Source organism: Lactuca serriola, chromosome 3 (genome assembly GCF_051521515.1).
Source record: "Lactuca serriola cultivar US96UC23 chromosome 3, Lser_US96UC23_V15, whole genome shotgun sequence".
In the NCBI taxonomy this organism is placed as follows: domain Eukaryota; kingdom Viridiplantae; phylum Streptophyta; class Magnoliopsida; order Asterales; family Asteraceae; genus Lactuca; species Lactuca serriola.
Window position 1 is genome coordinate 286626729 of NC_136410.1, and position 24927 is coordinate 286651655.

The 24927-nt window shown below is 38.1% G+C and overlaps 1 non-coding gene and 1 pseudogene across 1 annotated transcript; one reads left to right on the top strand and one right to left on the bottom strand.

The window, feature by feature from the left end:
- Window positions 1-14: 14 nt before the first annotated feature.
- On the bottom strand, window positions 15-23841 carry LOC145096281 (uncharacterized; annotated as a pseudogene).
- LOC145096354 (small nucleolar RNA R71) lies at window positions 1018-1124 on the top strand. Its single transcript, XR_013703763.1, has one exon. It is a non-coding gene; the product is annotated as a small nucleolar RNA R71 (small nucleolar RNA).
- Window positions 23842-24927: the final 1086 nt, after the last annotated feature.

The following is a 24927-nucleotide window of genomic DNA, read 5'->3' on the forward strand; positions in this document are numbered from 1 at the left end:
TGATCTATAAACTTCTAATACTCCTCTTCCTGCTTCTCCTTCTTAGCTCGGGCTGGGTATGGCATTGGAGGCTGGTAAAGTTTTTCAGGAATCTGCTTGGTGGGATTTTGTGATGTACTCGCCGAGTCCATACGTGCTACTCGGCGAGTTGGGCTGTCAGATTGTATGTCTTGGTTCTCTGCTTGCTTTTCTGCCTCCTCCTTCTGTGATTTCTTGGATGTCTCGGTCTGAATAGGTGCCAGGGGAGTGATTATCTTCCCACTTCTTGTTGTGACTATGTTTATGTGCGCGCCTCGTGGGTTATTTTCCGTTTTGCTAGGAAGTTCGCCCGGTGACCTTTGGTTGATTTGTTGAGCTAGTTGACCAAGCTGCGTCTCTATATTGTGGATAGATGCTTGCTGGTTCCTAAGCATGGTCCTTGTTTCTTGAATTGTAGCATCATGATCACTATGTCTTTTTTCTGAGGCAGCTACAAATTTGGTGAGCATTTCTTCCAAGCTTGGCTTCCTCACTTGCACCGGCTCCTCCTTTTGGTAGAACCCTCTCCGTTTTTGCCTAAACCTTTCCTCCTTGGCTTTCTTGTACTCTTCATAAGGGAGCCACTCTTTCTTTTGCTTGCACCAATCTTCATCAAATCGGTCTCCACTTGAGTAACATACTTGCGGCTTCTTGTTGCCATTCTCATCTAAATCACAGTCTCTAGTGAGGTGAGGACCATTGCAGTTTTCACAACCCACCCGAATAGCATGGATTGTTTGATCCATCTTATCCATCCTCCTATCCATGGTTTTTATCATAGCCATGACCGCGGATAAGTCTTCAGTAGCTGCATAAGCGGCTCCCTTAGTGACATCATGCCTAGGGTTGTGGTATTCTCTAGAGTGTTTAGAGAATTCTTCAATCGATTCTTTTATCACTGGGGGTGGCTTCTTTGTGAGCGGGCCTTGCGAGTCTAGTAACTGCCAGGTTGTGACATTGACTCCATCATAGAAGATGGATACTTCTTGCTGGCTGTTTAGGTCATGGTGTGGGCAGGTTCTTAGTAAGCTCTTGTACCTCTCCCATGCTTCATATAGCGACACTCCAGCATGTTGTTCAAAGTTAGCAATGGCCTTCTTCAACTTGGCAATCTTGGAAGGTGGGCAAAAGTGATCAATGAATTCTTCTTTCATCTTGGCCCAAGTGGTGACAGATCCGGGGGGAAGTAACTTGAGCCAGTCTTTTGCAGCACCTTTGAATGTCACCGGAAGCATACGAAGTAGCTGAGTCTCGCGGGGCACATTTGGAACATTGAAGTAATCAGCTACATCATTGACTTCATCAAAATGTTTGTAGGAATCTTCATGTTCTTTTCCATAGAAAGGTATTTCTTTAAGTAAAGCTAGGATATGACCCTTTAGCTCGAAGGTAGCAGTCACGGGAATTGCGGGTTGCACAAGTCCCGGGCCAGTGTCGTCTCGCATCCTCTTCTTCCATTCTCCCATGGGGATTTCATCAATGTTAGCCATTGTGATAGCTAACTCTTCCTCGGACTTGGTTTCGTGCTCGTATGTCGGGTCCTCTTCTTCCTCGGTCTTGTACTCGATATCTTCCTTCGCCGGTTCGTCGATTACTAAGGAAGCGCTGGATGCTCCTGATTTGTTGCTCTTCTTTTTCCCAAAAACAGTCTTCAAATTGGACAAGGGTGACTTCTTTGGTGTACTCGAACTCTCCACGTCCTTTCCTTTGTTTCTTTTCAATGCGGTTTCGGGATCTTCAAACGGGGGTACCAGCGGGGTGTTTGATCCTCTGGTCATGGAAGTCCTGAAATAAACAAAATAAAAGTGTAAAAAGAACAAAAAAAATGTACTAAAAAAATCGAAAATTAACTGTTGAATACGCTTGTACTCGCCGAGTAGGTGCGACTGCACTCGGCAAGTACCAGTGTGTTTTTGAAAAAATTATAAACTTAATATTAAAACTAAAACACATACTAAAACCTAATTACTAACTACTAAACTGCAATAAAATAACTTTATGCAAGTAAACTCACACAAAGGATCGAAAAAATTAGGAATTAGATTAATTATTTAGAACCGTTCCCCGGCAACGGCGCCAAAAACTTGATGTGTGTAAAATGCACTTGTTTTATCCCTACTTTTATTAATATATTTAGCACACAAAGGCAGTGAACCTGTCTTTTAGTGGTATAGTTTAGTAAATAAGGTATCGAACTCAGGGAACGGAAAATTAAACTAATAACTAATTTTAACTAAAACAAATAATGAAAGTAAAAGGTTTTTCTTCTAGTTTTACAAGACTAGAAACTTAAGCAACACTTAATTAACTAAATAACTAAAGCAAACAACAAATTCACCAAATTTGATAAAGATGTTTCTATTTAGGTTCAACCAATTCACTACTATGGTTATTTGTATTTATGATAGATTGATTGTTATTGGCTACCAATTATAGTGGTTAGGTTCATGTTCATTACTCCTAGCCCTTAGACAATTAACTAATTTAAGCGGTGATCAAGTGTTTAAACTAATTAATTCCCTAGATTAATAATTTGGATTAAATAAGATTTGCAGTGGTTAATCAATTTAGTAATTCAATTAACCTCTTATTTGATGGTTTCTCAAACAAGCTCACACATTAATCTAATTATTGTCTCATTAATCTTAGTTTCATAATCATTATTCCTAAGCATATGAGTTAGTGTTCACATAGACATATGAGGTTAACAACTAAGAGATGTTCATGCAGCTTAATTGTCTTCCAATTAACAGAAAATAATCGTGATTAATGCATAAGGGTCTTTAACAAACTTAATTTAATAGATCACCAATAAACAATTAATCAAAAACTAGGAATTAAACCATAGGAGTTCCTTGGTATTCCCCAAACAGAAACAAAAACGAAATTAGCTCATAGTTGCAGTAAAATAACACATAAAAACAAGTTTAACTAGATTAAACATACTCAAATCCTTAATCTAAGTGGAATGATTAACCTAGTTGCTTCAATTCTTCAAAAGGTTGAAGATTAGAATTCCTCAGCGTCTTCCAGGGTTCTCAATCACAGAAGGATCTTCAAAAATCACCAGAAAAGTAGTCCCATCGGATAAAGGCTTGATTTTTATAGATATCTCAAAACAGGGGGTACTCGGCGAGTAGCAGACCCAACTCGCTGAGTAGACTCGATGTTATCCGTCTTAAATCAGGAGTCGTGGCTATCTTCTGGAATATTCTGCTGGACTCGCCGAGTATACTCGTGTACTCGCCGAGTAGATGGGCTTTTTTTCCTCAATCTTCATTCTTTGGTCTTCAATTGCTTTCCCTTGTTCCTTTTCACTCCCAAGCATGTCTTTTGGACTGAAAACAAAATTTAAACAATATTAAGTACCTTTTGTCCATAATTTTCACATAATTAGTTAAAAATGAATAAAAATGTGTATTAAATAATTAACCAATTATGCACATATCATATGTTCGCGAAGGTTTGACCTACATCCCTATGATGTAGTCCTAGTACTGAGTGGAAGTGAGTTTGTAGAATGGTCTCATGACGTTTGTTGTTCAAGCCGAGGTATCGTTGGTTGGTGAATAACATGATCCAACCACTAAAAGAGACTTGGAAATGTCTCCAGAGCTAAATTACTATAGTCAAATGACTTGACTAAAGCATGTTTCAGATAGACTCCAATGAAAGTATGATAAGAGTACTTGAATAAAGAATGACACAAAAGTTAGCCGACTATCAATATCTTTGATATTCATGACGTAAAAGTTCGAGAGAATGACCTTGTAAAAGGTCTTACATCATATCCAGAGAAGATAGTCCTTGACAGCATAAAGACCTAACCAAAAGTACTTACAGTACCAGATAGTTTCATAGAAAATGCCACATTGGGCATAGACAGAAAACAATGATTTTAACAAGGAAATAAAGTAAGGCATCTACTATTGGCGACGGTCATTCCCTTGGTGAACTCTCAGTTCAGCCAGTTGACGTTCTACATCAAGTAGGTGTCTTTCGTACACCCTCTGGCGTACTCAGAGCTCTATGACTTCGGCTCGTGATACTGCCAGTCCTTGCAGCAGGGTTTCATGGTTTCTCTCAGATCTCTCACGAGCATCTTCTAGACAAATGGTGCGGAGGGTATGCATTCTCGCATCGGCAACAACTTCTGTGATCTAATGTAGGGTTGTCTTGCCTTGAATCTCATTTCGGGCCACTCTGCGGACCAAGATTGGCAAGATTCTGTCTGCTGAGCTCCCATTGCTCAGGTCATAAAAGCTTCGGTCGTCATTAAATGACATGGGCTGATCATGTCCTTGGCTCCATGTTTCCAAGCATTCCACCCACTAAGGCGTCGGACCATGAAAAGTCGGACGAGGGTTAGGAATTGGAACGAGAGCTGCCTGGGGTATGTTGTAAACCCCGGGTTCGGAGTTAGCACTGTCCGAAAGGTCTTCATCATGGTGATCATTCAAAGGGATAGGATGATCATTCTTTGGTTCTTCTCCAAACCAACCAACAATGACTTCGTTCGGAAGATACTGGTTGCCGTGGGGATCGAGTCCAGCCACGTTATCTACACGAGAATTGGGGTAAGAAAATAATTATTAGACGAACTATCTAGATAATTATTCAGAAAATCTTCATTATTTACATCGCTATTTGTGAAGTGCATACCAGTTATATGTAATCGAAACAGGATAGGCCTTAGAATAAGTGACCTTAACTCCAAATTCACACAGAACAGGGGTAAAGTAAAATTTTCATAGATTCTAAGTCTATAACATCCTAATTACATATAGCCTTAGTGTATCCACTTAGCAACTATCAACTTAGTAATGAAGATCCCATTTTAGTTCTCAAGTATAAAGTATTTATAGTAACACCAAATACTCCTATAGTATTTTAAGTTTAAAGTTATGTTCTACTGTTCTCATTGTGGTATTGTTGGTAAGATTTTAGACTTGTTGCAACAACACAACTACACTTAGGCACATGCTAGTCAACTCTCGGATAATATAGTTGATCAGGCTAGATCTTCCCAGTTTTGACTATACGTCTCTAAGTCCACCTGTGTTGCCCAACAATTGTAATTCTTTTGTACTGTCCTAGTGACACTGATTTTAGCATGAATGCAGGCACGTATACTAAATTAAATATTTTACTATTTAAAATATAAACTCCTGGTCAGAGTATTTTTAATCCCTATGTATTTATAGTTAGTATATCTTTTATGGGTTGATATACTTAATTCACTATAAACAATGCTCTGATACCAATCTGCCACACCCCAAAACCATGAACGGGAGAAACGTTCTGGGGCGGAGGACGTCATGTACAGTATCACAACAATGAAAAGTAGTAAACAAGCAACAACATCATCCATTGCATTAATAATATAATTTTAATACAAGTGTGTTCTGTAAAATTATAATAGACACTAAAGTATAATAAAAATGAAAGATGAGTCTTGAACGAGCTCCATCTTCTCTACACCTTGCATTGGTACCTATCTATCGTTGACCTGAGGATACAAGTTATTTTGAAAGAGAGTATCAGCTTTAAAGCTGGTGAGATCATAAGTATTAATGTGTCTTAATTTGTATGTAAGTATTTGTATGACATGTAATGAAAGACTTGAAAATGTTTTGAAAGAAAGTTCATGTAAGTATGAAAATGTTTGTAAAACAACTGTAAACGTTTGAAAAACCCTAGAAATCCCTATGATTCCTACTATTATAAGAGGGAGTCTTCTACCAAGACCAAACTGTTCTAAACGTAGTCTTCTACCAAGACTTAACTGTTCTGAATGTAGTCTTCTACCAAGACCCAACTGTTTTAAATGTAGCCTTCTCCCAAGACCCGACTGTGCTACTATTATTATTATTATAAGATATTGTATCCTTTGGTACTAGGATACTCAAATATAATTCACCTCATCGATTATGTGAACGGGTCACAAGATAAAGGTAATAATATAAATAACCTAAGTATTACCCTTTGGTACTAGGGTAACTAACAGTGTTAACTGAAGACATCTGTAGATGTACGTTTACCTCTGTTGCTAACATCTGGGTATCGGAATAGTTAGTCCCTTAAAGTATACCTGTAATGGTATCAACCGTTGACATCCATGGATGTGCTTTTACCTCTGTAGCTAACAGAGATTCTAGGAATGGTTAATCCCGCAACGTATCCTTTGGTACTAGGATATTAAATCCAATCTATCTCGTCGATTATGTGATTGTATCACGAGGTAAAGATAAGAATGAGGATTATATAACAAAACCTATACATATGAAATGTAATAATAACTCATCATATATTATCTATGCGAACGTACTCATGTAAATGTAATCATGTAAATGTACTCATGTAAATGTAATCATGTAAACGTACTCATGTAAATGTAATCATGTAAACATATCTATGTAATAGTATAGTAATGTACTGTGTGTACTAGTTGTAACTTGTGTTCTCTCTCTATCTAGCAAGTACTGACTCATTATATGATATCGTGTTCTAGTAATAGTTCTAGTATCTTCCTAAACTACCCAAATGGTAGCTTACTAGTAATGTAACTTGTACGTATGAACATGGAAGTATACCCTTGCTACCCAAGGGTATTGAATGAACTGGGAGAACCTTTATGACTATATATGTACACATGATATATAAATAATACTTAAACGACCTTCGGACGGGTACCCGATATCCCACCAGACCACATCTCAAGCGCGAAAAGGAAATAGGGTGGATAGCCTTCCTAAGTCTTTTAAACATTTATTATATAACTATACATATATAGGCATGAAATTGATAATATAAAAGCATAAAATAAGTTTTGTAAAACCTTTGAACATAATTATTATCTAAGAAAAGTTCAACTTGATGTCAATCTATAAAACGGGTTGAAAGCATGGGTTTGATAAAACAGTTTAAGTATAAAGAAACATTTGTTTGAAACACAATTGTAAATGAGTTTGAAATGGAACATATAGAGTAAAATGTACAGTTTAATAAGGAGTTTTAAACATATAAAGTGTTTATGAAAATCATTTGAAGGAAACTGTTTGGTAAAACGGCTAATGAGTAGTAAATCATTTGAATGTTGCTTATTAATCACATGTGATTGATATAATAACTAGCATGATTCTACTTGTATCCCCCCATAAAGCATTTAAAAACATTTAAAACATTGATTAAGGGGTATGAACTCACCTGTTGTGAGTGGTACGGATGAACTGAAGAGGTAGGACTGCTAGACAAGTCCTTAATGCATTGTGAAGCACCTAGGCACCCTTTGGCACTAAACTTAGTGTTTACGGTTTTGGGAGCCTCCCAAAACCGTGAACACCTTGTTCTTGGTGATCTTGGGACTTTTCCTTGGTATAAATATGTATAGAAAGCTTTAAATGACTCTAGGATAGAAGTACTTACTTTGTGGAAGCTTGAAATGAACTTAAAGTCCAAGAACACTAGTGTGTGTTCTTGGTGTTTTGGAAATTTACTCAAAACACATAACGGGATGGGTGAAAAGATCTACAATCACTAGATTAAGTGTTATACTAACTTGAAAGGGCTAGAAACACTTACTAGATTGAAGATATTGAGCAAAAACTTGGATGATACTTGAGAGAGTTTTTGGAGTTTACTCTTTTGGGTAAAATGAAAAGTGATCTACTTTGGGGAGTAAACTCATGCTTAAGTCATGAGTTTACGGTTTTTGAGAGTGATTACGGCCCAAACATAAAAGTTTGGCCGTGAACTTTTAAGCTACGTGGTATTCGTGGTTTAGAAACTTCAAGACGCGAGACGGCCCATCCGTTCACCCGTTCGTTTAAAGATTAATTATTAAAATAATCAAACGAACTTTAATTTCCTAAAAATAAGTAAAAGTGAACTTGACTTATAATATGGAGTGATTGACTTTTAGGGTTTGACTGAATGAAAATTTTGGGTTATCACACGGGAGGAAGATATCCAGAAGACGACATTCAGAACTCGTTATGGGCTTTAAGAGTTCGTGGTGATTCCTTTTGGGCTCAATAATGCACCAGTAGTGTTCATGGATCTCGTGAACAGGGTGTGCAGGCTGATGTTGGATTGGTCAATGATCGTGTTCATTGACGACATTTTGGTGTATTCGAGATCTAGAGAGCAGCACGAGGAGCATCTGAGAGAGATTCTCGGGGTATTAAGGTCGGAGAGGCTTTTCGCCAAATTCTCCAAGTGTGATTTTTGGTTACGAGAGGTCCAGTTCTTGGGACACCTCGTTAACCAAAATGGGATATTGGTCGATCCGTCCAAGATTAAGGCGGTTATGAGATAGGAGGTGCCAAGATCAGCCACCGAGATCAGGAATTTTATAGGATTGGCCGGCTATTATCGGAGATTTATCAGGGATTTCTCCAAGATCGTCGTGCCTCTCACCAGGTTGACCCGGAAGGGTGTTGCTTTTTCATGGGGTCCGGAGCAGCAGACCTCATTTGAGACACTTCGCCAGAGATTATGCGAAGCCCTGGTGTTAGCCCTCCCGGAAGGGATGGAGGATTTTGTGGTGTATTGTGATGCATCGATATCGAGGTTGGGTGCAGTACTTATGCAGAGGGGGCATGTGATAGTGTATGCATCGAGGCAGCTGAAGCCTCATGAGACGAGGTATCCCACCCATGATCTGGAGTTGGGGGCGGTGGTGTTCGCCCTCAAGATTTGGCGTCACTATTTGTATGGGGTTTGGTGTACCATCTACACAGACCACAAGAGCTTGAAGTATTGATGGATCAACCCAACCTAAATATGCGCCAAAGGAGATGGTTGGACGTGGTAAAGGATTACGATTGTGAGATCATGTACCTCCCGGGCAAAGCTAATGTTGTAGCTGATGCCCTGAGCCGTAGGGTGAAGAGTGCCCTGATTTGAGACATTTGTATGCGACTAACAGTGATGAATTTGATGGTGGACACCATTCGGGAGGCCCAGGCAGAGGCCGTGAGACCGGAGAACCGTAAGAGAGAGCGGGTGATTGGGCAGGTACCTGAGTTCGTTACCAATAGTCACGAGCTTATGACCTTTCAGGGTCGGATTTGGGTATCGTATGCAGGCGGGGCGCGCACCACTTTGATGGAGGAGGCGCATAGATCGAGATTCTCGATCCACCCCGGGGCCACTAAGATGTATTTGGATCTGAAGAAAGATTATTGGTGGCCCTATATGAAGAGGGATGTAGCATGGTTTGTTAAGAGGTGCTTGACATGTCGCAGGGTTAACGCCGAGCACCAGTGTCCACACGGCAAGTTGTAGCCACCTTAGGTTCCCCAATGGAAGTGGGAACATATTTCTATGGATTGCATCACCAAATTGGCGAGGATTGCGAGGGGTGTCGATGCAATTTGGGTGATCGTCGACCGACTGACGAAGAGTGCTCACTTTCTTGCTATTAGTGAGAGCTCTTCAGCAGAGAGGCTTTCAGAGTTGTATGTGAGGGAGGTGGTATCGCGGCATGGAGTGTCGATCTCGATTGTGTCAGATTTGGATGTACGTTTCACTTCCAGGTTCTGGAAGAAGTTCCACGAGGAGTTGGGCATGAGGCTGGATTTCAGTACTGCTTACCACCCACAGACGGACGGACATAGTGAGCGGAAGATTCAGACGCTCGAGGACATGCTTCATGCATGTGTGTTGGACTTCGGAGGGAGTTGGGACACGTATTTGCTGTTGGCTGAGTTTTCCTATAACAACAGTCACCATTCGAGCATTAGTACGCCTCCCTTTGAGTTGTTATATGGGAGGAGGTGTCGGACTCCCATCTGTTGGGGAAAGGTAGGGCAACGAGTGATGGGCAGCACTGAGATAGTGGTTCAGACGACATAGCAGATACAGCAGGTAAGGTAGAGGTTGTTGACAACTCAGAGTCGCCAGAAGAGTTACGCGGATATGTGACGATCCGAGCTCGAGTTTCAGGTCGGAGACTTCGTACTCCTGAAAGTGTCTCCTTGGAAAGGAGTGATTCGATTTACGAAGAGGGGCAAGCTAGGGCCATGGTATATTGAGCCGTTCATGGTGACCGCGAGAGTAGGAAGGGTAGCATATCGGTTGGAGCTACCTGCAGAGTTGAGTCAGATACATGATACCTTCCACGTGTCCCAGTTGAGAAAGTGTATAGTCGACGAGTTGATGGTGGTACTATTGGAGGATATTCAGGTGGATGCGAGCCTGAATTATGCTGAGAGGCCAGTCGCGGTGGTTGATCGGAAGATGAAGGTTTTGAGAAACAAGGAAGTGTCACTGGTTCTGGTTCAATGGCAGCATCGAAAAGGGTCCGAGCTGACTTGGGAGCCGGAGGTGCAAATGCGGAAGCTACAACCAGAGCTGTTTGTACAATGAGACTTTGAGGGCGAAGTCTGATTCTAGTGGGTGAGAATTATAACATCCGGATTCCCAGGTATCTTATTTTAATTATTTATCTTGAGTTTTATGGAGGGACTCAGCGAGTAGACGCTCAGACTCGCCGAGGAGGATCGCAAATTCTTGTCTGGATTAATGACTGGACTCGACGAGTCGATGAGTGGACTCGGCGAGTCCGCGCTGTAAAGTGAAACCCAAAATCTCAAGGCCTGAGCCCTCTTTAAAGGCCCTTATGGCCATCATTTGCGGCCATTACTCCCCTGTGAAAACCCAAGAAAGTAAAGAGAGCTGAGAGAGCAATTTGCAGGCTAATTCTTCATCCTTTGGTGTGATCTTTCAAGAAGGAGTGGGAAAATTCAAGCTAGATCGATTGTGGAGCTTGGATCTATTTTGTTCACACTGAGATTCACGTTTTGAGGTACAAATTCATTCCCATTTCGTATATTTGATAGATTCCTTGAATCTAGGGTTTCCTTTGCACAATTTTGAGTTGGATTATGAAGCATATGAGGTCCCTTTGGGTATAGATAATAGATCTGGACCTTGAGAGGTCCAAAAGGTCTCAGGCTTCCAGCTTTATGAGGTTTCATGTGAGCCTTGAGAGTAGAACCCCATTTTAAATGTTATTTCTCCATTTTTGTTCTTATAAGCATTGCATGAACGTAAAGTTTGAACCTTTACGTGACTTTCGAGTGTTAGAAGGTTAGATCTACTGGTTGGTGAAGCAGATTTGACCTTAGAAGATCGTTTGAGTGTTTTCATGGGAGGAACACGCCGAGTCCATAAGGGACTCGACGAGTCGAGTCGGGTTGCGCCGCGATTCGCGACCTGTGATAACCCATTGAGTTTAGGGTTGACTCAGCGAGTCGAGTGAGGACCAAGGGCGAAGAGGACATGTATGGACTCGTTGAGTCACACGAGTGCACTCGACGAGTCTGGTTAAAGTTTGACCGTTGACTTTTGTTGACTTTTAGGGTTAGGTCAACAATTGGACTTGTGGACCATTCGAAGGGTAAAATGGTCTTTTAGCCTTCTTAGAAGACATGGAAGAGACTAGTCTAGCCTGGAGAGCCGTTATTGATTTGAGATAATTGTTTATGTGGTTAGGCGGAGGCTGGATTAATGTATACGTGTGTGAGATTGTCCGAGATAGCCGAGGTCAGTCTTCTCACTGTATTGTACCTAGAAGGTTACCTATGTGTGACCGGAAGGTCTTATATGCTATGAGATGTATGTACTCTATGCTGATATGTGATATGTATGTGTTATGTATGTTATGTATGATAAGGACCTGAAGGTCAAGATGACATGGACCGGAAGGTCAAGAGGACATGGACCGGAAGGTCAGGAGGTTATGGACCGGAAGGTCAATACGGGTAGGACCGGAAGGTCTACCGGGATTCGGGATGGAAGTCCCCTGAGACACTTGGACCGGAGGGTCCCACAGAGTTATGGCCTGGAAAGGCGTATGTGTTGTATGTGGTATTTTGGGGAACTCACTAAACATTTATGCTTACAGTTGTGTTGTGTTGTGTGTTTCAGATACTAGCGAGGACCGTAGAAGACGCCGACATGATCCGTACACACTGAGAGGATTTATGTATTTGAAATCTTTTGAGATTCTGATATTGTTTTGTTATGATGACATTAGATACAGTTTGTTTGATATTATTTTGACGATTGAAAATATGATTTAAAAATGAAAAATTGTGTTGAAAATTTACGTTGTTACAATTACGTTTTTTTTATCTATTATATGTAAACGAACCCATGCATAGGAATATAGATAAAATAAGCACCAAAATGTACACAAAAAATCGAAACAAAATAAAGAAAAAAACTAAAAATTTATATCGACACGTGCATAAAAATAAGTAAGTAAGATTTATTTTTAAGTTAAGTAACAAAATTTTAAATAATGTAAGACGTATAATATGTGACACGAGTTATACGTACGAAACGTACATAAAATTAAGCACGAAAACATAAAAAACTACATCAAAACGTAGATAATTTCGACTTTAAACCAACAATTTTATAGGTGAACGAACGAAAGTTATTAATAAAAATCAAATTATATATAATATAATGTTAAATAAGAAAATTTAGAAAATAAAGAGGTTATAATAACATTTTTCAAAGTTTAAAATTATATTTTAAAAAATAAATTGGTATAAAATCCACAACCTCATAAACATAAAAGACAGAAAAAAATTACATAAATGGTCCTTATGATTTATCTATAGTTAGAAACTCAGTCTCTGCTATTTGAAAAAGAATAAGATATCTTTACACTAATGAATGAAGTGACGACGTCATCAAAAATGGTCATTCATAAAAATTTTGGAAATCATACGGACCATGTTTGTCAAAAAAAATTTAGCAGGGATTGACTTTGTAACTTTTGGCAAACCACATAGACTATTTTTGTAATTTTGTCTTTAGAAAATAGTCTTTGGTCGACTAAAATCAATTTCTATTTAAGTATATTCAAGTCTCGACATCTATTTCTCTTTATTAAATTATAATATTGATATCATGGTGTAACACCGATATTCTTGGTTATAAGTTGGGGACCGATGTGGTGGATGTTCCAACAAGATGCTTCTTATCTAGGAAGTTATCTACGTAATTGAAAGAACCTTAAATGTTTCCATATCTTATATGCATTCCTACAACTTCGTGAAAAAACATGTCTTGACTCTATACTTTTTGTATTGACTATTTTTCTAAACGATGTGTGATTTTATTTTTTGGTTTTTATAAGTGTTGTAAATACTCGGTTAGGTACGGATTAATCTAGGATTAATCTACAGTTAATCCTAGACATTATCCGACCGAATAGAAGGCGCCTAACGATTAATCATTGTCTACAAAAATAGCGCAACAGTAGCAAACGATGTAATTTTAACACTTTTAAGAATTTCTATTTCAATATAAACTATTTGAGGAATTATTAATGTTTTATTAATCATATTAATATATTTTGTTATGATATTAGTGATATTTACGAACTTTGTTATGATAATAGCACGAATGGACCCAAAACAATTTCGAAGAGGGGGCAAAACATAATCTAATATCTTTTACGGGGGCAAAAAAATTAAAAGTCAAAATATATTATTTTGAAAGGGCAAAATAAATTATTTAAAAAAAAACCTTTTTTGGATGTTTAGGCGCCCCACTGCCCCCATTGTAAGTCCACCTATGGATATTAGTCATATTTAATTTTTTAAATTCAACGAAAGAGTAATTTATTGTTTCCGTTAAATCCCTCGATTAGTCTCCACCTAGCTGATTTATTTTTAAACCTAAGTCCACTGACTAGTTAACTTCCAATCGTTTTTTACCACATTAGTTTTTATATAAATATGTAACCACTATGAAATGGTATCCAAGTATTTTCCTTTTATGTTGGAACTATCTAATGCATTGAACGGTCACAAGTACTACCGAAGGTGTAACATCCAATTATTTTTCTTACTTTGTAAATCGTGAAAATCATTTGAAATTTGTTTATAAAAAAACTATACAAGTACAAGCAAGTCTCATTTTAAGTGTTACAAAAGCCACAAAATAATTTTATAAGGTATTAATATTCATCAAAATCCATAGAAAAACATTCACATATTATTTCTAAAATTTATAAATAGGAAAACTAAAACATACATGTATTCCACAAAGTGCCAAAAAACCGAAGGACTATACATACAGAGAACTTAGGTTCCGTTTGATACGTATCTTTCCAGGTTCAAACAGATCTTTCTGAATGAATGAGTCTTTTCCGGTAAGATATGTCTTTCCCAGAAAGCCCCAAAATCATATATTTCTGGCTGAATGGGCTGGAAAGACAATTATACATCAAACCCCGCCACTTTCTTTCCTTATTGGATTATTAATTTTTTTATATAACTTTTTTTTAATTTATTTTTTATTTAGTTTTTACTTTTTTTCATCATTCAGCACAGTCAATCAGATGTACAATCAAACAACATGATTTCTTTCCCAGTCAGAAAACTTTCTCAGACAGCACTTTACCGGACAACACTTTCCCAGACAGAAACTATCAAATGGGACCTTAGAACTATACAGAAACAATATTTAATTTTTACTTTTTTTCATCAAAGCCCGCCACTTTCTTTCCTTATTGGATTATTAATTTTTTTATATAGCTTTTTTTAAATTTATTTTTTATTTAATTTTTACTTTTTTTCATCATTCAGCAGAGTCAATCAGATGTACAATCAAACAACATGATTTCTTTCCCAGTCAGAAAACTTTCTCAGACAGCACTTTACCGGACAACACTTTCCCAGACAGAAACTATCAAATGGGACCTTAGAACTATACAGAAACAATATTTAAATTTTCTAATGAGATAATGACTTAAAAGGGTAATATATTTTTTGACTTTTACACATGTTGATACAAAGTTTTTTTTTTCCGTCCACATTACCCATTCAATTTGATAAACTGTACACATCCAGTCCTTATGACCGGTTACCCCAGGTTAGTCGAGAAAAATGACTTAATAAGGTAATATATTTCTCATTTTGTACACATTTAGCTTTTCATATTTTTGTGCACATTTAATCCTTAATATATATATATATATATATATATATTTTGTTTTTGTAATCATTCAGTACTTATGAATAATTTCTTTAGGTTGTTGATGTTTATGTCCAACGATATCTCGACTGCTTGGTTGTGTAGGTCTTGTAGTTTGACTTAGGTCTTGTGTTCTGAACATTGTAACTTCTTCATACAATTTCAGATTTTAACGATCTTTATATCCACGTGTTCGTTTTTTTAGTCTCTACAACTTTCGTTAAAATGTAATATATATTTTTACTTACAATTTTATAAAAAAACAAACATTCATACATGCATTAATAAAAAAATCGTATAAATATAAATATCGTAAGTAAAAATATATTATTTTTAACGGGAGTAATCTAATTATAGTAGACTAAAATGCAAACGCATTAATATAAAGATAATTAAAATATGAGATTGTACGAAGAAATTATAACGTTGAGAACACATGATATAAACAACCAAGTGGTCGAGGTCATGATGGACATAAGTGTCAAAAACCCAAACACCTCATTAATAATTGTCCCACATAAAATGTACTGAGAAAACCAAAAAAAAATTATTTATAAGTATTGAATGAGTAAAAAAAACAAAAATGACTTATTTTGTAACAAAAAAATATTAAGAACTAAATGTATACAAAAATATTAAGGACTAAATGTATACAAAGTGAGTAATATATTACCCTATTAAGTCATTTTTACCGGCTAACCTGGAGTAGTCGATCATAAGTACAGAATGTGTACAGTTTAACAAATTAAAAACGTAAATATTAACGAAAAAAAACTTAATAATAAAATATATAAAAACTAAAAAATATATTAGCCTTTTAAGTCTTTATCCTTTTTCTAATCGAAAAATGAACCTTACTTAGAGAGGGACGGATTGAGACGTTGGAAAGGCTTATCCCAACAAACCTAAAAGACAATAGACTCCAAAAATAAATAAATAAATAATAATAATAATATTAAAAGTTGATAAAATAGAATGGTGTAATAGGGTATAATTAAAAAAGATCAAAATAATTATAGTTAATGTTAAAAAAGTAGAAAACAATATAATTAATAAAAGATCATACATGTCGATAATGTTAAAAAAAGTTAAAAAAGTAGAAAACAATATAATTAATAAAAGATCATACATGTCGATGTTGTTTATATATAAGATATATTATTTATATTAAAAATAACATAAAATAAATATATTTAAAAATAAAATTAATAAAAAACAATATGTTATAAATGTTTGTAAAGTTAAAGGGAGGAAAATAGGAAATAATATATAAATAAAAGATCATGAATGTAATATTAAATAAATGTACATTACTGTTTCGACTATTATCAAGGTAATAATTGCATCGGTTAAAAGACGTGTTGAAGAGAAAGTGAATATTAGAGTGGTGCGTAATAGGATAAATTAGAATGGTGTGTATAAAAAAATATCCAAAAGCAAACCACGTAAAGGATAAGGGCACTCTTCTACCGACGAACAATTGGTGTAAACCTCTAGTGATTTGATAAGCTACGTACATACCTTTTACAATCATTCATAAATAAAACAAAACCCCATAAATGTTTTAGTTTCTAAAAATCTAAGATGTAGTCCTTAATTTAAAATTTATAGATGTTATATGTGGTTTGAAAATTTTAACAAATAGTCCCTCATCTATTTTATATTATTTTTAATTTATTTTACATATTTTTTTATTTAAAACCATTTAAAAAAGAAAAAATGAATAATTAACCTTTCTCTCTTTATCTCTCTTCCCCCTCCTCCGGATGCTTAGATAACATATTATCACGTTTCGTCCCTATATTTTTGGTTTTCATACTTTCGCCACATGAGTTTTGTATAGAGGAGGTGATACGAAGCGTGTGAACACTGGCTTAAAAATATTGATATTCAAAATATGTGTACAACATACATTCTTACTTCCTTTTATTTATTTGACGTAGACCATATGTTATATGCTTGTTTGAGATGGCAAGTCTCCCAGCATAATAGACACAAAATGAAGCAATTTTCTCTGTATTGTTTTCTCTGAACTCAACAGCAACTTACAAATACTTAAATAAACATGGAAATAACTGAAATTAAGGAACTATGTGTGGTCATGGACCTTATGTGTTGTAACGCCCCAAATTTCAAATACCAAAATAACTTAACATAGTCCCAAAACTTCCAAAATTCAAGATTTAAATACTAACGTAATTATTATTAATAATAATAATAGCGGAAGCAAATAGAAATTTAATTAAACACTTGGTGCGCTACGTCTTCCTCAAAACTTGTCGCCTTCTTCAAGTCTGAACTTTATCCTTTCCATTCCCGCTGCCACTTGCTATGTTATTTCCTGGGTTGCGTGCATTTAAAAATTCTAATGGGTAAACCTAGGGCCTAGTGAGTTCGTGGGTTTCATGCATATTGACGTCAATAAAATAAAATAATGCAACAATTTATCAATATAAATCTTTTCATTTCTTTCCACCCTTGGTGACACATTAGGGAACTACTGTCACTTCCAGGGAACGAGTCCCTCCGCCGGGCACAACAAATATGCTTACGGCTAGATAAACAGAGCGTAAGCTCTCCGCCGCGTACTAACACCCTGTACGACGACTAATAATAAGACCGTGTAAATACACCTGTTCCCTATATGTCACCCACCATTTTCACCCTTTTATATGAAATAATTCGCAAAATTTCACACAAATATTCATAGCAATAACAACAGTAACATATAATTGCAAATAATTTAGAATTAACTTTTCATGCAAGCAACCACAAAATTCACACGAAACTCACCTTGTTGGCTTTAGGTCTTAACCAAAGCTTGTCACGCTGCACGCTCCCTACATTTAACCAGCATATTTCTAAGGCTCCCTTCTACATAACACTCTATGCGGTCATTTTGGTTCCGATATCCTCGTGTTTCATTCGGCCAACATAGTGGTTAATACTTAATGACGTTAATCGTGACATTCATAGTAACCTTTTGAAAAATATATTTATCCTTTTTAATTATACCAATATAATTAAATGACAAAGTTTCACCTTTAGCATTAATAAAAGAAAATCAATGAAATAATCAATTAAATAATGTATTTCAGCCTACAATGGTATCTCTAATATTTATAAGGTGTTTAAAAAAAACGGCTGTATGTTTCATAATGAAAAGATCCATAGCAAAATGTAAAAATTGTATGGACTAAAACCAAAGAAGTTGTTAAATTCGTATCTTATAAAAAGAAACCGGCAAGTCATAAAAACCAAAGAGGTCGAATATGTAAAATGTAGTTTCAAAAAGGTAAATCATACGGTGAACTTGCCACAAGACTTTGACTAGTTACCCTTTGTACTTGCATTATATTATTTTTTTAAATAAAGTATTATGTCCAACCATTCAATAACGAATAGTCCGACATATTCTCTTCTTTACCCGTAACTTATTTCTCAGCTGCCATTTTTAAAGGAAACTGAAGCTTTGACTTAACTCAATATAATGACAAATAAATATGTAAAAATCACTTATAATCGTCCCCACATCATACGAAAATATACCCATAAGCAATTTTCAGTAATCATACAGGTAAGCAATATTTATTTTTTATTTTCAAGAATTAACATTTCAATTTTTTTATCAGTTGCATCACTAGTGGCCTGAAACAAAACGTGGTATGGAACCAAAAGACATAATCGAATCAGACAAACCTAATCAAGCAACTTAATCACGCTTAAATCGAATATACATACCTTAATTCCTAGAAAACTCTAAAAATCTTCAACAACCTCCACACCCGATTTCTCCCTTGATTCTTCGTCGTTTTTCACAATTCTAGTGGGGTTTCCACTTGATTTTTCATGCTATATATAATGCCTAAGTCTATAACCGGCGAAACCCTTTCATTTGCTCATATTTAACTAGCCTAATCAAGGTGACGGTTTTGATCATTAACCCTCATAATTTGTATATAATTAACCCATTAATTGTGAACTAATCCCCTTTCTTTTAGATTGATATAATCAGATTATATATATTACATATATATATTTTTTGTGAGTTATTACAAACTTCCCCCCTTAGAAAAATTCCGTCCTCGGAATTTAAATTAATCAAATAAATGAGGGTATTTAGCCTTCATATCTCACTCGGTCTCCCATGTTGCATCCGAACCTTTATGATACTTCCACTGAACTTTCACCAGTGGTATCTCCACATTCCTTAACTTTCTGACCTTTCGATCTATAATCGCAACGGGTTCTTCTGTATATCTTAGCTTCTCATCAACCTTAATTTCTTGAAGTGGCACTTCCATGGCGGTATCCGCTAGACACTTCTTTAGATTAGAGACATGGAATGTGCTATGAATGCCCTGCATTTCCCTTGGTAGCTCCAATCGATAGGCTACCTGTCCAACTCGTTCCTTAATTATAAAGGGTCCAACGTAGCGAGGACTTAACTTCCCCCGCCTACCGAAACGAACAACGCCCTTCCATGGGGACACCTTTAACATAACTTTATCACCGACCTGAAACATTATTGGCTTTCTCCGCTTATCTGCATAACTTTTCTGCCGATCCTGAGCAACCTTAATGTTATCCCTAATCACCTGGATTTTGTCGGTAGTTTGCTGAACAAGTTCAGGTCCAGCCAACTGTTTCTCCCCCACCTCATTCCAACATAATGGAGTTCTACATTTCCTGCCATATAGAGCCTCATATGGTGCGACTTTTATACTTGCATGATAGCTATTGTTGTAGGAAAACTCTATTAACGGCAAATGAGTTTCCCATGACCCTCCAAAATCAATAACACAAGACCTTAACATGTCTTCCAAGGTCTGTATTGTCCGTTCACTTTGCCCATCTGTTTGCGGGTGGTATGCCGTGCTCAATTTTACTCGAGTACCCATTTCTCGTTGGAAGCTACCCCAAAATGTCGACGTAAAACGACTATCCCGATCCGAAATAATAGATAATGGAACTCCATGCAGTTTCACTATCTCGTCAACGTATAATTTAGCTAGCCTTTCTAACGGGTACGTCTCCTTAATCGGAAGGAAGTGCGCCGATTTGGTTAATCTATCCACAACTACCCAAATCGCGTCATAACCTTTTGGTGTCCTTGGTAACTTAGTCACAAAGTCCATTGTGATGTGATCCCATTTCCACACTGGAATCTCCATTGACTGTAACTGACCGTATGGCCTTTGGTGTTCAGCCTTCACCTTCAAGCACGTCAAACACCTTTCAACAAAATAGGCTATATCCTTTTTCATACCAGGCCACCAATAAGATTTTCGTAAGTCTTGATACATCTTGTTTGTTCCCGGATGGATTGAATACTTTGACATGTGCGCTTCCTTGAGAAGTAAGTTACGCACTTCACCCACTCGTGGTACCCAAACCCTTCCTTGGAAACACTTCAAGCCACGACTATCCTTTTCCAATGATTGTATTACTCCCGCCACCCTTTCACTTTTCCATTTCTCTTCCTTCGAGGCCTCCTCTTGATTCTTTCTCAAATCATCTAGTAAGCTGGTGGTTATGCTAATCTTCATCATTCGAATCTTAGGTGGTTCTCTTCTTTCCTTACGACTTAGTGCATCAGCTACCACATTTGCCTTCCCCGGATGATATAATATCTCACAGTCGTAATCTTTTAATAGTTCCATCCACCGTTGCTGTCTCATGTTCAGATCTTTCTGATCGAACAAGTATTTCAAACTCTTGTGATCAGTGAAGATCTGACACCTTGTCCCATACAAATAGTGTCTCCAAATCTTTAAAGCGAACACTACTGCAGCCAACTCCATATCATGTGTTGGGTATTTACGCTCGTGAACCTTTAATTGTGGTGAGGCATAAGCAATCACCTTACCGTTTTGCATCAAAACACACCCCAAACCTAACTTGGATGCATCACTATAAACAACAAAGCCATCATTGCCTTCTGGTAAAGATAATACTGGTGCACTGCTAAGCTTTTCCTTTAAGACGTTAAAGGCATTATCTTGCTCTGGCTTCCATTCGAACTTCACATTTTTCCTTGTCAGGGTAGTTAGCGGTGCAGCTATGCGCGAGAAGTCTTGTATAAACCGTCTATAGTATCCTGCCAACCCAAGAAAACTTCGAACTTCTAAAGGGGTCCTTGGTGGTTCCCACTTTTCAATCGCCTCAATCTTTGCTGGGTCCACCTTGATACCTTGTTCGTTTACAACATGTCCCAAAAACTGGACTTCCCGAAGCCAAAACTCGCACTTCGAAAATTTGGCAAATAATTTTTCTTTCCTCAATAAACTAAGTGTTAGCCGCAGATGTTGCTCATGGTCTGCCTTACTTTTAGAGTATATTAATATGTCATCGATAAAGACGATTACAAACTTGTCTAGGTATGGCTTGCACACCTGGTTCATCAGATCCATGAATGCAGCTGGTGCATTGGTCAAACCAAATGGCATTACTAAAAACTCGTAATGACCATACCTAGTTCGAAAGGCTGTTTTCGACACATCTTCTCTGACTTTCAGCTGGTGATACCCCGACCGTAAATCGATCTTTGAGAAGTAACTTGCCCCCTGGAGTTGATCGAATAGGTCATCAATTCTCGGTAATGGATACCGGTTTTTTATAGTCACCTTGTTTAACTCCCTGTAGTCAATGCACATTCGCATTGTCCCATCCTTCTTCTTGACGAATAGTACTGGTGCACCCCACGGTGAGGTACTGGGCCGAATAAAACCCTTGTCGAGCAAATCTTGCAACTGAGTCATCAACTCCTTCATTTCGGTTGGTGCTAACCGATAGGGCGCACGAGCTATCGGTGCTACTCCTGGGGTAAGATCGATTCGAAACTCCACTTGCCTATCCGGTGGCAAGCTAGTTAGGTCATCGGGGAACACATCTTGGAACTCGCGTACAACTGGTATATGTGTTATTCTAGGCTTGTCCTTCTTGGAATCGAGAACATATGCCCAATAACATTGACACCCTTTCTTTAGATAACGAGTTGCCTTAGTCACTGATATCAAAATAGAGTCCTTAATTCGCCGATCACCGTAAATTTTTACCATTCCTTTTTCTGGCACCCAAACTTGAACAATCCTATTTTCACAATCTATAATCGCTTGGTTTTTCGACGACCAATCCATCCCTATAACAATATCAAAATCACCTAGGGCTATAGGTAATAGTTTTAATGGTAGCACACTACCTTCGATTTCGATAGAGCAATCATCATATTCCTCTCTTACTACTACCCAATGATCGTCAGCAGTTTCAATTTCTAAGGCATGTTGATAGAGTCTTTGCATTTCTACCCAGGTTTTTGCAAAAAGTAGAAGACACAAAAGATCTATTTGCACCAGAATCAAATAACACCCTAGCATGAATTGAGTTTACTAGGAAAGTACCTGTCACCACATCCGGGGTCTCCTGAGCCTCCTGAGCCGTCATGCGAAAAGCTCTAGCTTTTGGTCTACCAGTGTCAGCCTTTTTATCCATCGACCGATTGTCTGTTATCCTGCCTTGATTGTTGTTACCTTTACCCTGGGGACATTCCGACTTAATGTGGTTAGGGGAACCACACCCGTAACATACCCTTCCTGTCTTACATTCTGTGGCTATGTGCCCTGGCTTGCCACACTTGTAGCAAACTTTCTGATTCATGTTACACTCCCCCTTATGATAACGGTTACATTTCGGACATTGCTTTACTCCAGAGCTTTGATCAACCTTACGTTCTTGCCCTGAAGTCTTGCCTTTCTTCGAATCATTATTTGTACCCTCCCATTTTCTTTTCCCCAAAGCCCTGTCTTCACCTTGACGATTCTTCTCACGTTCGCGACCTTCTGCAGCATCAACAGCAGACTGGAAAGTACCCGGTTTCTGAATTTGCACAAATTCACGGATAACTGTTCTCAATCCCCAAATATAGCGTTCCACCCTTCTTTCTTCCGTAGATACGTAAAATTCGGCAAACCTAGCCTTCTCCGTGAACTTTGTGGTGTACTCCCTCACAGTCATATTCCCCTGCTCCAACCTTAAAAATTCTTCCTCCAACTGTTTAACCGCTGTACGAGGGCAAAACTTTTCTTTAAAAATTCTTAGGAACTCATCCCATGACATATTCTTGGCTGCCTCACGCCCCCTAACCTCCTTCACCATGCCCCACCAATGTATTGCCTCCCCTTTTAGCATTGTCGCAGCATAAATCACCTTGTCCTCATCCGCACACTTGCTAGTATCGAATGTTCCCTCAATCTCCATGATCCATGTTGATGACAAAACGGGATCAATCTCTCCGTTAAAAATGGGTGGCTTGCAGTTCATGAACGTCTTGTAACTACAACCCCGCCGATCGTGGTTGCCATGATGCCTTGTGGGTTGTGCAATACTTGGTTCACGACTCATATTTGGTGTACTGTAATCGTAGTCCTCTTCACCTCCACCCAAGTTACCTTCATACTCACCCATTATTGCTTCTCGTGCCTGAGCAATTACATCTGGTAAGGTGTCTCGAATTGCTCGAGCAATCTCATCAGCCAACTCCTCTCTAGTGATCGTGTTTGCCGCACGACCCCTTCCACGACCTCGACCTCGACCGCGGTGGGATCCAGAGCTACCATGGGCCGATTGTACAGGTATCGGTGCTGTAACAGCACCTCGGCCTCTTCCTCTACCCCTACCTCTTCCTTGGCCCCGTCCACGACTAGCGTTCGGGTTCAGTGGGGTTTCTGGAACATCTCCTGGTGCTCTAACATAAGCTCCAATTGGGATGCGCTCTTCCTCCGGAGTGACCCTAGTGAACCTCCCAGACCTTCGTGAAGACATATCAACTACATATTTATGTTTATAACACAATAAGTATAACAAACATAAATTTTATTCCAAATTATTAAAACTTCAAAAATAGGCATATGTCTTGTTCACATCAAGTCACTCAAGCCAACAACCAAGAGAAATAATAATAAAAAAAAAGACAAATCATTGCACTCCTACTTTCTAATTTTTAAAAATGATGTCATCATATTTCAATATTCTCTTTCCCTCCTTCAAGTACTTCCTTATCTTTTTAGCTTTTCGATCTCCGGGACCACTTTGAATGACCAACACCTCGGCTTGAGGTGGTTCTCTTCTAACCACCTTATCTAGGAATCCGTAAGTCGTGGCCTTGGCTTGTTTTGCCCAAGCCACAAACCCTTCCCATAACTTAGTGATAGTCGGTTTCCTTAGCTCTGACACCTCCTGTTCCAACCTTCGTATCTTGCGTTTACTTTTCATAGCAGCATCAACCCTTATTTGGTTCTCCTGTACGAGCCTTGACCTATGTTCATCTATCTCTTCAATCTTTCTTTTCAAACTGTGAATCTCGAGCTGTGCCTGTGGCATTTCATCTTTATAAAGTCGCTCCCAGTAGGTACCAGGACTAGTTGGCGTGTACTCCACATAAGGCATATGGAATGTTTCGTATCTTTGCTCCGCATGGTACTCTACGTGATTTCCCTCGGATTCATCCTCGGGGTCTTCTTCGGGCTCCTCCTCAGGATCTTCTTCGGGCTCCTCCTCAGGATCTTCTTCGGGCTCCACCTCGGATTCCACATCCTCGTCTTCTTCATCTCGTTCAGAGAGGCTGAGTGGGGTCGTTGGTTCCAGATTGCCTTCCGAGTCAGAGAGCTCTAACTCGGCCTTCAACTTCTCGTGGGGAAGTAACCCACTAGTACCCTCAACTAACACCCCACCATCGACGATTGCCTTTCCATGATCCATCGTACCTACAAACGAGACGCATTCCAGATTAGGCGATGTACCGCTCCTCCCGTTTAAGCTTAGGCGTTTAAACAACGACTAATCTGCTTAAACCACGCTCTGATACCAACTTGTAACGCCCCAAATTTCAAATACCAAAATAACTTAACA